At 36.9% G+C, this 13,696-nt stretch overlaps 1 long non-coding RNA gene across 1 annotated transcript; it reads right to left on the bottom strand.

The window, feature by feature from the left end:
* Positions 1-4,395: 4,395 nt before the first annotated feature.
* Positions 4,396-12,512, bottom strand: LOC122204120. Its single transcript, XR_006195499.1, has 4 exons — positions 12,432-12,512; positions 7,609-7,736; positions 5,277-5,309; positions 4,396-4,506 (listed from the first exon to the last, which is right to left on the bottom strand). It is a non-coding gene; the product is annotated as an uncharacterized LOC122204120 (long non-coding RNA).
* Positions 12,513-13,696: the final 1,184 nt, after the last annotated feature.

The raw sequence follows: 13,696 nt of genomic DNA on the forward strand, positions 1-13,696 counted from the left end.
GCTTTTAATTATAGGTGTTCTTTTTTCAGGTCAGACCATAGCTCTTTGAGAGTAGAGCCACTTTTTTTTTTTACTATAATTCTCCATCCAACTTAGAACCTCTGGGAATCTTGATGTTAATTTATGGTGATATGAGCACAGGTGGAGTAGGGGGAAGTACAGTAAACTATTAGGGAAAGCAGAATGTCTTTGCCATTTCGGACTCTCAGTGTTGGAAGGCTGAAATGAAATATAAGACAGGTAAACTCAGTGTGTCTGTAAGATAAGGCAACCCACTCTGAAAGAAGTTTCTTCTTTGCCAAAGAGCCAGCGTTGCATTCAAAACATTTGGCTAAAAACTCCTATAAGCAGAATGTTAGAAATGTTTGCTCAAGTCTGTGTGAATAAGGAAGTGTTCATAAATATGTCTTTTGCATACACACAAAATAAAATTCTAATTTTTAGTACTATTTAATAAAACTTTTCAAAAAATACAAATGACTAGATTCTTAAAGGTCATTGTATTAACTAATAACCATTTTTTTCTAGATCTTCATTTTGCACATTTCTCTGAAGCATAAATGTCATTGACCACCTCCTTAAAGCGTATCTTCTTTGGTCTTTGCATTATTACATTTTCATTGTATACATGCGCCTTCTTTGTCTCAGTCTCTTTTGCTGGCTGATATTTCTTCTTCAGACCTGGACAGGGCTATGCACTGTTTATTCACTGTTCATGTACTTAACAACTGTCCCTCCCCGTCTTCCTTTCCCTTCCCCCTTTCTTCTTCTTCTCCTTCTCCTCCTCCTTCTTCCTCTTTCTTCATTTTCTTCTTTCTTCTTCTTCTTCTTCTTCTTCTTCTTCTTCTTCTTCTTCTTTCTTCTTCTTCCTCTTTCTTCTTCTTTCTTCTTCTTCTCCTTCTCTTTCTCCTCCTCCTTCTCCTTCTTTTTCTCCTCCTCCTAATCCTCCCTCTCCTCCTCTTCCTCCTCCTTCTCTTTCTCCTTCTTCCCCTTCTTCCTCTTCTTCTCTTCCTTCTCCTCTTCTCCTCCTCCTCCCCCTCCCCCTCTCCCTCCTCCTTCCCCTTCTTAGTCTCCCTCCTTCCCCCTCCTCCTCCTCTTTGTCATATCTTTAGTCCAAACCACTCTACAGATCTGCATTTATGTATATAGTTTATGTGCCATAAAACTAAGCCAAAAAAGGGGTACCTGGGTGGCTCAGTTAGTGAAGCGTTTGACTTGGGTTCTCATGGTTCTTGAGTTTGAACCCTGCGTCAAGTCTGCTGTCAGCACAAAGCCCTCTTCAGATCCTTTGTCCCCCTGCAAAAAAATTTAAAAAAAAACATAAAAAAATAAGAAAAAAATTAGCATTTAATTTTTACCCTTGTCCTCACAACTGTCCAGGTTCAGCAACTGTGATTCTACCTAAATCCAACATCATCCCAGTATTTTTCTTCATAGAAAATATTTCTACATATTTCGCCCCTAGCCTACATTCTCACCACCACATCCTGGTGTGGCCATTACTTCCTTATGTTAATGTAACCATTATCTCCTTTTCACAGATTTTTCCTGTGGATCACTTTAGAAAAGTTTACTAATGTGCCTTTTGCATCATGTTATAGAAAATTTTTTATTTTTTAATTTTTTTATTTAAAAAAAACTTTTTTAACGTTTATTTATTTTTGAGACAGAGAGAGACTGAGCATGAACGGGGGAGGGGCAGAGAGAGAGGGAGACACAGAATCGGAAGCAGGCTCCAGGCTCTGAGTCATCGGCCCAGAGCCCGACGCAGGGCTCAAACTCACGGACTGCGAGATTGTGACCTGAGCTGAAGTCGGATGCTTAACCAACTGAGCCACCCAGGCGCCCCGAAAATTTTTTTATTTTTAAAAATTTTTTTACACATGAAAGTAATTTAAAACTAATCGGTTATTAAATTCATTTATTATAAGTCACAGTTATCATTTTTGAATAAGTGATCATCAATTCTGTGGCATAGCTATTGAAGCATAATATAGGGACCAAATAAACAATGGATGATTTCTGAGTGTATTTTCCTCAATTTTAAGGACAATAATATAGTTGCATATATTGAATATGGAACAGTAGTTAAAAGGGAGTCTTTGGAGTCTTATATGGCTTTGTATCATGGCTCTGCCACTGCTAACTTTTAAAAGTTGATACAATGATTAGTAGAGGGCCTAGCAGAAAGTAAATGTTCAGTAACTGATAGGTGTTATTGTTGTTATTATTATTATTATTATTATTCTCTCTCTCTCTTTATATATATAAATTCGTTTTCTGGGTGTTATGATGTTTTGAGATCTTAAAACAAAATCTTTCTGGCTGGGGAGAGACTGAATTCCTCTCCTAGGTTTAGCTAACTCATAGAAACTTTCAAAGGGCTCAGAAGAAGCACGTCTTTGACATGCAAGCTAATCATTCTACAGCCATACTCCTTCCTCTGTGGGGTGCATGACGTGGCTGGAGACAATATTTGTGGGCCTTTAACAACCCTGGGTGGCAGGCAACTAGGGACCACCCCTGTAGCTGAGTCCACCACCATTATTCAAAGTAGCCAATCCTAGAGTTCTTTACTGTTTTCCTTTCTCAAGGAAATCTCAATAAAGGATCTGACTTCTCCCACCTTCTGCCTCTTGATCACCTTAGTGTCTTTCCTATGTGGCCTCGCATGTGCTGTGACTCCTGTCCCTAGGACCTGTGTGCGAGTATAATAACCTTTGTCCTCCTGAGCCTCTCTCCTGTCTCCTCCCGTGGCCGTATCTGGCTGACCATCTCATTAAAGAACACAAAACATTTACTGTTCTGGGTTTGGGGCACAGTATTCAGCTGGGAGCCACAGCAGTTCTTATGGTCTGGGGTCCTGGAAATTTTCCATTTTCTCTCTGACCATTTTTTCTGGTTATTAAATGGTATTGCTTGCAAATGCCAGCTTGCTGCAGAGGTTTCTTTTTGAGGCAAAATGTTTTTAATCCCTTGGAGTATCTTCTACATAATGGATTATTTGAACGTCCCAGAGTACTGTCCAAGGTCAGTATGGCAATGCATCAGAACAGGATGCTGAGTCACAACGTAGGAAGATGGCTCTGTCACAGAAAACTGCCACAAAAACCACACCAAAAAAAGTTGTTGAAACTACTTAAGGTGTCAGCATGATTTCTAAGTAGTACATATTTCATTTGTTGACATGTCATGGATAGGAAAGCCATTCTCCTGCTACCCTGTTTTGTGTCTTTTCCATTCTAACTTTTTTTTTTTTTCAGTTACATTGTCTGCAGGTGCTCCATTTCTGGTCCTAAAAGTAGCAAACAAAATCTAACATACATGTGGTTTCTCCCCCGCCCCCAGCAATCTTGAAAACAGAGCTGGGTAAGCAGTGGTATTAATCAGATTCTGACTATTAAACTGTTACTAAGTTGGTGAGGTGCCAAATTATTTTTTATCATAGTTTCATTAAACACAAACGTTCATGTATTTTTTAATGAATTTTTACATATTTCAAGCAATGTGTAAACCAGAAGGACATTATTTTGGCAAGCAAAGGCAAACTTACCGTTTTTATATAATGCTGCCAAATTTCCATTAAATTTGGTAAGACTTAACATCTTTCTTATATTTATATTTTGTAGAGAATAGCCAATTTTTAAAGATTTTATCTTTAAGTAATGTCTATACCCAATGTAAGGCTCAAACTCACAATCCCAAGATCAAGAGTTTCATGAGCTACTTACTAAGCCACCCAGGCACCCCAAGAATACCCCATTTTTGTTTTCTTGAGTTAATCATGGATTTATATATAACCCATCTTTAAAGTGATATTTTTTATATAAAATGAAATGTATAGACTATTGGATTTGGACAGAACATTGAAAATTAGTGAGCCTAACTTGTAATTTTCAGTCTGATAGGATTACTATAAGTTTTGTTACTGACAAAGTTATGTTACTGACATAAGGGATCCTTTAACAAAATATCTTCAAGTTATACCAGTGGGCAAACCTAGGTCACCATGAACATATAAATTACTAAATTGGAATTCTCAGTAAGAGGGAACAGGAATCATGCACTGCAGAGCCCTTCTCTAGTTTATAGCCCACGCTGCCCTTAGAACCATCGATTTATTGAAAATATCGGATTATTTTCAAAAGAAAGCAGCGTGGCCCCAGAATGATTAAAAGTCTATGTTATTCTGAGACTTCCCAGAAAAAAAAAACATTTGAAATTTGGCAAAAATAATGTTGGATTATTTTTAATTTAAAAAATGAAGAGATGACTTCCAATGCTGGAGATGATCAGATTAGCTGTCATCACCTATGGCTAGGTATAAAGGTATAAAGCATTTCGTAGCTAATAAGTACACCTTGCTTGCTAAATAATAAATAAAAGAACAAGAGTGCACAATGGCAGTATCTAGAGATGCTTAAATCATGTTTCCTCCAGTGCCTCTGGGCCATTCAGGGCATTCAGCTTCCATCTGGCAGCCTTTCTTCTCCTTGACTTTTAGTCCTTGTAAAACACAAAGCAGACACAGTAGTCAACAAAAACAATTTATGTCACTCAGTGAAGATCACAATTTTCCTAGGCTTCTTTATAAATTGGAATGCTACCAAACATAGAATATTGATGCAAAATTTGGGAGAGTCTACATCCCTATGCCTACTTGTGTAGGAGAAGATTTATGTTACTCATGCAACACAAACATATATGCATATACGAGACTATAGTACATACTATACTCATGATATGTAAGACATGAATCACATAGGACACATACAGAGCTTAATCTCAATTTTTTATATATGAAAATGCTAATCGAGTTAGCGTCACAAGCATATGATTCTGCCATTTTGGAGGTTAAGCCTAACTTTTTTTTTTAAGAGACTTCAATGGTTTAAAACGGTCTGGACAATCATAGGTGTTATCATTTATTTAAGGAGAAACTTGTTTTATGTTTTACAAAGATATCTGCTAAGATACAGCTGGGAATAATTTAATTTTCAGTGATTTGAGGAAGAGCAGGGGCTTGAGTCTCTCTATTCTACTGCTTTTCTCATCTTGATTAGATCTCCTTGTGTGCCGCTTGTCTGAGACTAAACCAATCTGTCATTGACTATCTGGCTCTTGCAAACAACTTTGTGGAAGGCTAAAACTTTTGTTAGATGGTTTCTATCGTGAATTCTGCCAGAGATGCCCAGGTCCCTGTCATTATTCTATGAAGCTTTCCTTTTGCTTTTTTGAAATGAAAAATTAAACTATTACAGGCATGTGACAGTTACCAATTTCCGGGTCTGTAGGTAGATCTTGCGATACTAAAAATAAAAATAAATCAACTTTAATTTTCGATATGTAAGTTCCATACACTTTTATATTCAGTTCTTTAAAAGTATTTATCATGTGTATTCATGTTTCTATACCACCCTACTATCCTGGTTCTCACATCAAACATTAAGTTCCTCAAATGTACAAGTTATCTTTTTTGTCCTCACCATTTTCTGCCTGTATTGATTAAGCAGCTGTGTTACAAACTTAAAGAGCAGGGTTTGTTACCACGTGAAAGGTGCAGGTTAACTGGGAGTGTTTCTATGTCAAGTTTACCATTCAAAATCTCAAAATGGAGGGACACCTGGGTGGCTCAGTCGTTAAGCGTGGGACTTTCGGTTTTGGCTCAGGTCATTATCTCACAGTTTGAGGGATCGAGCCCCACGTCCGGCTCTGCACTGACGATGCGGAGCCTGCTCGGGATTCTCTGTATCCCTCGCTCTCTGCCCCTCCCCCACTCATGCTGTCTCTGTCTTTTTCAAAATAAATGAATACACTTGAAAAAAGATTTAAATCTCAAAATGGAAACAAGGAGATAATGTGTTCAAGATTTACCTCCTGCATAACTTTTCAATTCTACACGTGTACTTTCTTTTTTAAAAATAGTTTACGTTTTGTCTTTGACCTTTAATACATTTTCCCATAAATGAAAATATTTATTACTTTGTTATAGCATTTCTTATAGCATTACTTTGTTATAAACCACATTACCTCCTATAACTCCAATAGCTGAATTTTGGGTAAGTATAAGTAAAGCTCTATTTGAAATTGTTTGCTAACCACCTTCTGTCCCATGACAAAAATCTAAATGGAGGTCATCTAAAGGATGTGTAACCACTCATCTCTTAATTCAATAAAACTGTATTCTCATATTCTCAGATATGAACTGTTGTGATAAACACACTTAACATGTCAGTGGTTTAATATATAAAGATTTGTCATTGCAACCATTGAAGGTTTGGGGGGAACTTTCCTCTGTGCTGTCATTTCATCACTGAGCTATTCTTCATGTACACCGGGGCCCCCAGAAGTTTCCACAGGAGCCGGGAAATGTCATGGAGTGCCAACGTCCTAGTTCATTAGGTCTGCTGTAACAAAATACCACAGACTGAATAGTTTATAAACAATAGAAATCTTTTGCTCACCATTCTGATGACTGGAAGTTCAACATTAAAGTGCCAGTATTATTGAGGCCTGGTGAGAGCCCTCTCTGATTGGTAGCCAGCGTCCTCACAGGGTGAAAGGGGATAGGGATCCCTCTGGTACCTCTTTTATAAAGGTACTCATTAAAGGCCAAAGACACTACCTCCTAATGGTATTACTTTGGGGTTTAGGATTTCAACATATGAGTTTTGAGGGGGGACACATTCAGACCATAATAGCTGGGAAGAAGCAAGCGTTGATAAGCAGCAGTGGCCATGGCTCTACCATGACAAGGAAGAGCAAATGAGTTCAACAAAATGTATCATATTACTTTAGTTTTCAGGAAAAACAAATCACAGAACTGTGACTTGCATACTTTTCTGTAATTTTTTTTTGTAGTACACAGGTACGAAAAATGTATTTCTTCACCTTTCTGTATTTGCTGTTGAAGACACTGGTATAGTTTTTCAACTCAATTTTCAGATCAAATTGTGGTTGTATGTTTTATTATGTTATACTTCAAATTACTTTTTCATTTTTCATTTTTTAAATATTTATTTATTTACTTTGAGAGAGAGAGAGAGAGAGAGAGAGAGAGAGAATGTGAGTGGGGGAGGAGCAGGAAGAATGAGAGACAGATTGAATCCCACGCAGGCTCTGTGCTCATAGAGCTCACGGCACAGCACAGAGCAGTAGGACAGTTTGCAAAATGGCATACATGCTTCTCTTATCCATGGTCATCTTTACTGAGCAAGTTGACCTGAAAGGCCTTCATAGCCTGACTAAACTTTAGACACCAGGCACTTGACTTCCCTTTTCTTAGAGCTTTAGAAAACTCATCATTGTAAATTCTTTCTCTGTCCCTTTAAGATGTAAATATTTTATAACCTCATGACTGTCTGTCTTTTTCAAGTCCCCAGAAGCCGGAAAAATAGCGTTTGTATCACCCAGCCTCTGTGGGAGGGTAGGAGCTAACTTTGGTGGGCACCGGTCGGTAAAGACAGATGGCTTGTGACCCCCTCACCCCTACCCTATTTCTTAAAAACTCCCCATCCTTTTGTTTTAGCAGAATTGAATCCAGACTGAGTTCTGCTTCGTGAATTCTCCCTCCCCCAATGCAATAGCTTTGAATAAAGTCTTCCTTACCTGTTTAACTTTGCTGCAACTTTTGCTCTGATGACACTTTTGGTTATCTGTCCGTTCAATATTTCCCAATATGTGTATCAAGTAAGATTGTTGGTTAATGCCACTTTCAAAATACAGTTGGATTTCACCTATAGATTGAGTCGGTATTCTTCATCAAAAGCACACTTGTCTCAAGTAAAAGTACATAGTGCTTTATTATTATCTCTTACCTGATGCAGCTACCTAGGTACTTTCACAGATTTAAAAGTCATCTATTGGTTTCAGAGCCATTACATTTAAACTGGAAGTTTAATAAATTTATTTTTCACTGAGCTCACCATCATTTTTTAATTCTCCTGATAGTACCTTTACTTTTCCTCTCTAGGCAATGATGAAAGTTATGAATAACAGGAGACATTGTTTAGAGGTAACCTTTAAGGTTTACATTTAATGGTCCAAAACAAAGCTATCCAAAAGTAGGGACGACTGAAAAAGGCACAATTTAGTGAAGGACTTGAAGGGAGACAGTGCAATGCATATGACTAAAAAAGACACGTTTTTATTTTCAGTGTGCCATTACTATTCCTGTTACAGCTACCAAATTTGATAACATACGTGCATTATAGGAAAGGATTGGTTAAACTTTGTATAGAATTTAAAAAAAACTGAAAAATGAGGGTAAAACATCAAGTAATCATCAAGTTATTTAGCTGATTAGTGGTTTAAAATCACTGGGTCAACGTTAATTGTTTTTCTATCTTGCTTGGCTATTTGTCAGTCTTATTTTTCCATACTGCATATTGTACGAGGAAGGAATGCTGTTTTCAGAGCCACAGAATGTTGGCTGCCCAGGTCTACATATTCCAAAGACAGAAAAGATTAAAAATCATGGGAATTCTCAAAAATGAGTCAATTACTGTTCCTGAATCCTTTGGGTGCTCCCCAAAGAATTTCCCTCGCAGGAGTCTTAGTATTTTTATTTAATAGATAACAGTTGTGACAACTGCAAATTGACAAGCAGAGAACACATTGCAGGCTTGAGTTTTTCTGGGGTTATCAAATCTCTTCTGGTCTTTTTGGTTGTGCAGATTTATTTGTGCAAGGAGATTGTGAACGGAAGACCGAGCTTTGTATACATGCAAATTATCAAGTTCCCAGGTGCCAGCATTAACTGAGCAGGCACATTTAATTGCTTACGATGTTAGAGACTTCAGACTGGGAACTCCATGCGGTGAAAGAGCATTTAATTTACAGCAAAGGGTAAAATTCATGACACCTGTACCTTGTCTCTGATCTAATAGCTGGCAATTTCTAATTGGCAAAAAATTCAGTTTCTAAATTTTAACTCGAGCCTTTTGTTGTGTGCAGATTACAGTGAAGAAGCCATCATGTGATAGCCATAGATTCCGTCCTGGAGTTTTTTGCATTCAAGCATCTTTTAGTAGTCAAAGTGCAATGGGATTTAAAGATATACGGTTATGAGATTACACTGAATCAAAATCCTAGATATTGAAAATGAAGGTTAGCCTTTGTATTTGATGACTTATTACTTTAAAATATTTTCACGGCTGGGAAACTAAATCTAGACAATTAACAGGGTATTTGTACATTTCAATACATTACATTACATGTACATGACATGTACACGTACATTCAGTACATTACATTACACTTGTGCATTTCCGTACAGTAATTCCTTGTTACTATTTGTTTTCCAGGTTGATAACAAAGCCATGTATAATTTTTCTTAAAGCTGAAATAAAGTAAATGTTGGAAGGATGGAATGACTACATTGCACTCATTTATCTTCTTATCTAACGTTAGTTTGCCTTTAATAGTAAAAGCAAAGACATTTACCAGCTTGGAATTGTCTCTGCGATTTCAACATAACATTCGTATCTTCTGTGTTGCCAAATTAGTGCGTGGAATTGCTGTATGGCTTCTCTCGGTCTTAGAGAGTGAGCTGTGGAGTAGCATTACAGCTAAGTTTACCCATAAATGTAGAAACTTCATTCATTACCACCCAGCTGTGTTTGTTTAGCCAAGTGATAATAATGGATTGCAGTGGAATGCAAAAACAATGGCCTTATGGATTGGCTAGGAAAACAGCAAGCTAGTAAAGGACACATTGGAATTCAATTTGAAGTTTTTAGCCTCAATTACAATGGCTAGGAAGTAGCAGAACAAATGCATCATGCTGGGATGAAATAATCTAAACTGTTTTAAGTCTTTAAAGTACATCAGAGTTCTCACAAAACATAAGAAACAGAATATTCACAATAATGGATTCTCCGAGGCAATATATTCATTTATTCAATTGTTTTTAAACAAACGTTTATTGGGTCTCTCCTATATCTCAGGCCAGTGTGTTAGAACCTGAATATACTTAACACTTTCACATCAGTGTAACGATCTGAGACAAAGAGCAAGCTATACTTCTTTCAAAACAGTCTTGTCTAAATGCAGGTGGTCTAAGTTCAGTTTTTTTCTTCTTGAAAAATCATGCGATTCAGAGTTAACTGCAAAGCGCCCAGAATAATCGGGAAATTTTTTCATTGATTACTTCCACCTTATTACAATTAGACCTCAAATTATCGGACTGCCGATTAATCTTCAGAGCAACAACGAAACAGGAACCTTTTTTTTGACACATCCATAGGAACACTGTGGTCGCTGGAGTAAGAATTAATGGCATTAAAGTACAGTTGTAATCTACTCTCATCATCTCAGGTTTCTAATTGGTCTGCATAGACTGCCAGGAAATTTCTTTGAGTTATAAAATGTTTTTTACTTGGAAAACTAGATGGCAGTGGCACAAAACCATTTATTTCTCCTGCTTCGTATTGCCCACACCTGCAAATAGTAAGTAAGGCACCTCTATCATTATACCTCTGTGAATAAGTCTTACAGATCTGTCTCTCCATTGCTGTGACAACCTTTATTATCTACTCTTCTTTTCTGTCCCGGAAAAAACATCAGATTCCTAAAACATCATGCTAGGCTCACACGAATGCTTATTCTCAAACTTGTGAGGCATAGTATAAACAGAAGCCACCTAAGGGAAAGTTTGGCATTGACCTCACCTTTGTGGGTTTGCTTTGAGGTCTTTTGGGGCGCTTTTTATTTGGATGCTGCATTTGATATGAAATGACATTTGCCTTGAGCTTTCCTCTGCTAATGCTGATGCCACTGGGGTTGTGTCCAGAGTGAACGGGGCATGGCCTTTTGGGACAATATTTCCTTTAGAGGACTTTCAGTCTCAATTAAATAAGGGAAAATAAAATACTGATATGAATCAGAAGTGCCATAGGCATTTTGGAGGCATTTTAACAAATGTTATCCTTTTACAATTCTTCTGTTGTCATGTTTTCAACATTACAAATCGATGATTCCATTTTGAGAAATTTATACGAAGCACATAATATTTATTCATTCATTTATTGTTTTGAGCATCTTCCATATGCATCGCATAAACAAGCTGTAGACAAAGTTACAAACCACCGTGTGTTTAAGTAAATCTGAGGAGAAAACAAATTACACATCTCCTTACGGTGTTTCACGCACTGTGCTGCTTAATAACTTAATTGGATTAGGGGTATTTTTGCAATGAAGGTAGGATTCGAACAAAATCTTATTTGATTCAAATTATTTTCATAATGATGATGGCACTTAAAGCACTCCACAAGAACAAATAACAGTAGCAAAGACAGAATCATGAAGATTCACAAATGTTTATAAATTTGGGGAAAATCCTAATGGATAATAAATACCTTTACATCATTCATATGAGCATATTACAAAATTAACCCAAATAAGTCTTGGACAGCATAATGAGGGTTTCCAGTTTTCTATGTTAAAAGCAGCCACCCATATTAAAATCACTCCATTTCTTATCAAGAAACCTTATAGAAGAAAGAGCTAGAGGGTAGCTCTAGAGGAGCTCTAGAGGGTAGAGCTAGAGGAAGGAGATTATATATGATCAAGTAAATATAGATACAAGCAAGACGAGAAGAATTGACTGTGAACGATACAGCATTTCTAGGTTTTCGGTCTAATGCAGAGTGAAGAAGGCAAATGTATTCTATAGTAGAATGACCCAGATAACAACAAAGAGAGAGCTCACTGAAAGATAGAACCATTTAGGACTGGATAGACAGTTGGCTACTCAGAGCAAGTCAATGAAAAGAGTAGGTTCTTGGAATGTTCAGGGCATAAGCAATGACCATATTTCAAAGATTCCGCTTCTGGAGAAGACATAGAATCATCTTAGAAAGCTGTGCCTCTTAAAAGCAGTATCCCTAAAGAAGGATAGGAAAAAAAACCTGGCTGATAATAAGGCTCTATTGAACAATGCAAAATCTAAGAATATATAATAGAATAGAGACAATATATATAAATATAAATATAAATATATATATATATACATATATATATATATATATATATAAAGACATACCATATTCACTTGCACCTATACACACACACACACACACACACTCACACACACACACATAGAAGGGAACATATCATAAAGAAACTGCTCTACATCCTAGTGACAGACCAATGAACTACTGTATCAAGGGAAATATAAAGAAAACCAAACTTCTCTCCCCATATTACCCGTAAGACTCTCCTGATAGTCACTAGTTCAAAGAATTTCAAAACATTAAAAACCTAATAGGAAAACTATTAAATAAACTAAATAATAAACTAAAAATAAGTAATAAATAATAAATTATAAAAGGTAATAATAATAAAATAAAACTAAATAACAGCTAATAATACTAATATAATATAATATAATATAATATAATATAATATAAAAGTCAGTAGTCCCCTCTTACTTTTGAGGGATGCATTCCAAGACCACCAGTGGATGCCAGTTCTGTGGCTCAGGCAGTTAAGTGTCTAATTCTTGATTTTGGTTCAGGTCGTGATCTCACAGTCATGAGATGGAACCCCACATTGGGCTCTGCACGGGGTGTGGAGTCTTCTTCAGATTCTCTCTCTCCCTTTACTGCTCCATGTGTGTGGGCTCTCTCTCTCTCCCCCTCTCTCTCAAAAAAACAACAAAAAAAGAGGTCAATGACATAGCATTATGATGTAAACATTAGGCTAATTTGACCCTATGTCAGAAGGAGGATCGGTCTGCTTTCAAACTGCAGTCGACCTCGGAAAACTAAATCCACAGAATGCAAAACCATGGATAAGGGGGAAGTACTATAATGTAATAGCTGGGAAATAGAAATACTATCCAAAGAAAAGGAAACAAAAGAACAGTAAAAATGAAGCAGCAAAAAAAGTAATCTGGAAAACCTTTATGGCAGACAAATCAACCTAGAGAAATCCAGCAGCAAAATAGAGAAAGGAACATCAAAGTCCAGGATCATTAGAGAATAATGACACAAGTTATTGCAAATACAACAAAAAGGAAACATATCACAAATACAAGATTTCAGAAAATATAGCATAAACTAATATATTTTGATATGGTAGATGACAAAACCCAGGACATAAAGTGCAGGAAAAAAAATTCTCAGAAATGAATATTAAATTCAAGGTACCCAAAGGAAAGTAGATTTGACTAAAAGTATAATAAGGGACATAGAAGATATAAATGAGAAAAACTAAGAAATAAAATCGACATAAAAAAAGTGAGGAGGGACTCCTGGTTGGCTCAGTCAGTAGAGCATCTGACTCTTGATCTTGGGGTTGTGAGTTCAAGCCCCATATTGGGCAAGGAGACTGCATAATAAAAGGTGATTGAAAAGGATCAAGGAAAAGGCAAGTCTGCAGTCTCTTGCATGCTGTATTCCACAGACTTCTTACTGGAGGCAGATGAGAAAGACTGGATCTGAGCAATGACCAGAGAGAGCCTCTCGCACAATGATCAGTGTCGGGGAGGGACTGCCTGTCTTGAAAGGAAAAGCAGAAAGCCCTGCCCACCCCTCTTGCTCAGATGATTCTCTCAAATGTCTTAGGTTTGCAGTAAAGGACAGGTGTGTTGCTAGGCAAAGAATCAGGAGAAGACCAAACAGAGTGGAGAAGAAAACTCATGAGCCTAGGATCCCAGATAATTAAAAAAAAATATGTTTATTTATTTTTAAGA

This window comes from Panthera leo, chromosome D3 (assembly GCF_018350215.1).
Source record: "Panthera leo isolate Ple1 chromosome D3, P.leo_Ple1_pat1.1, whole genome shotgun sequence".
Classification (NCBI taxonomy): Eukaryota; Metazoa; Chordata; class Mammalia; order Carnivora; family Felidae; genus Panthera; species Panthera leo.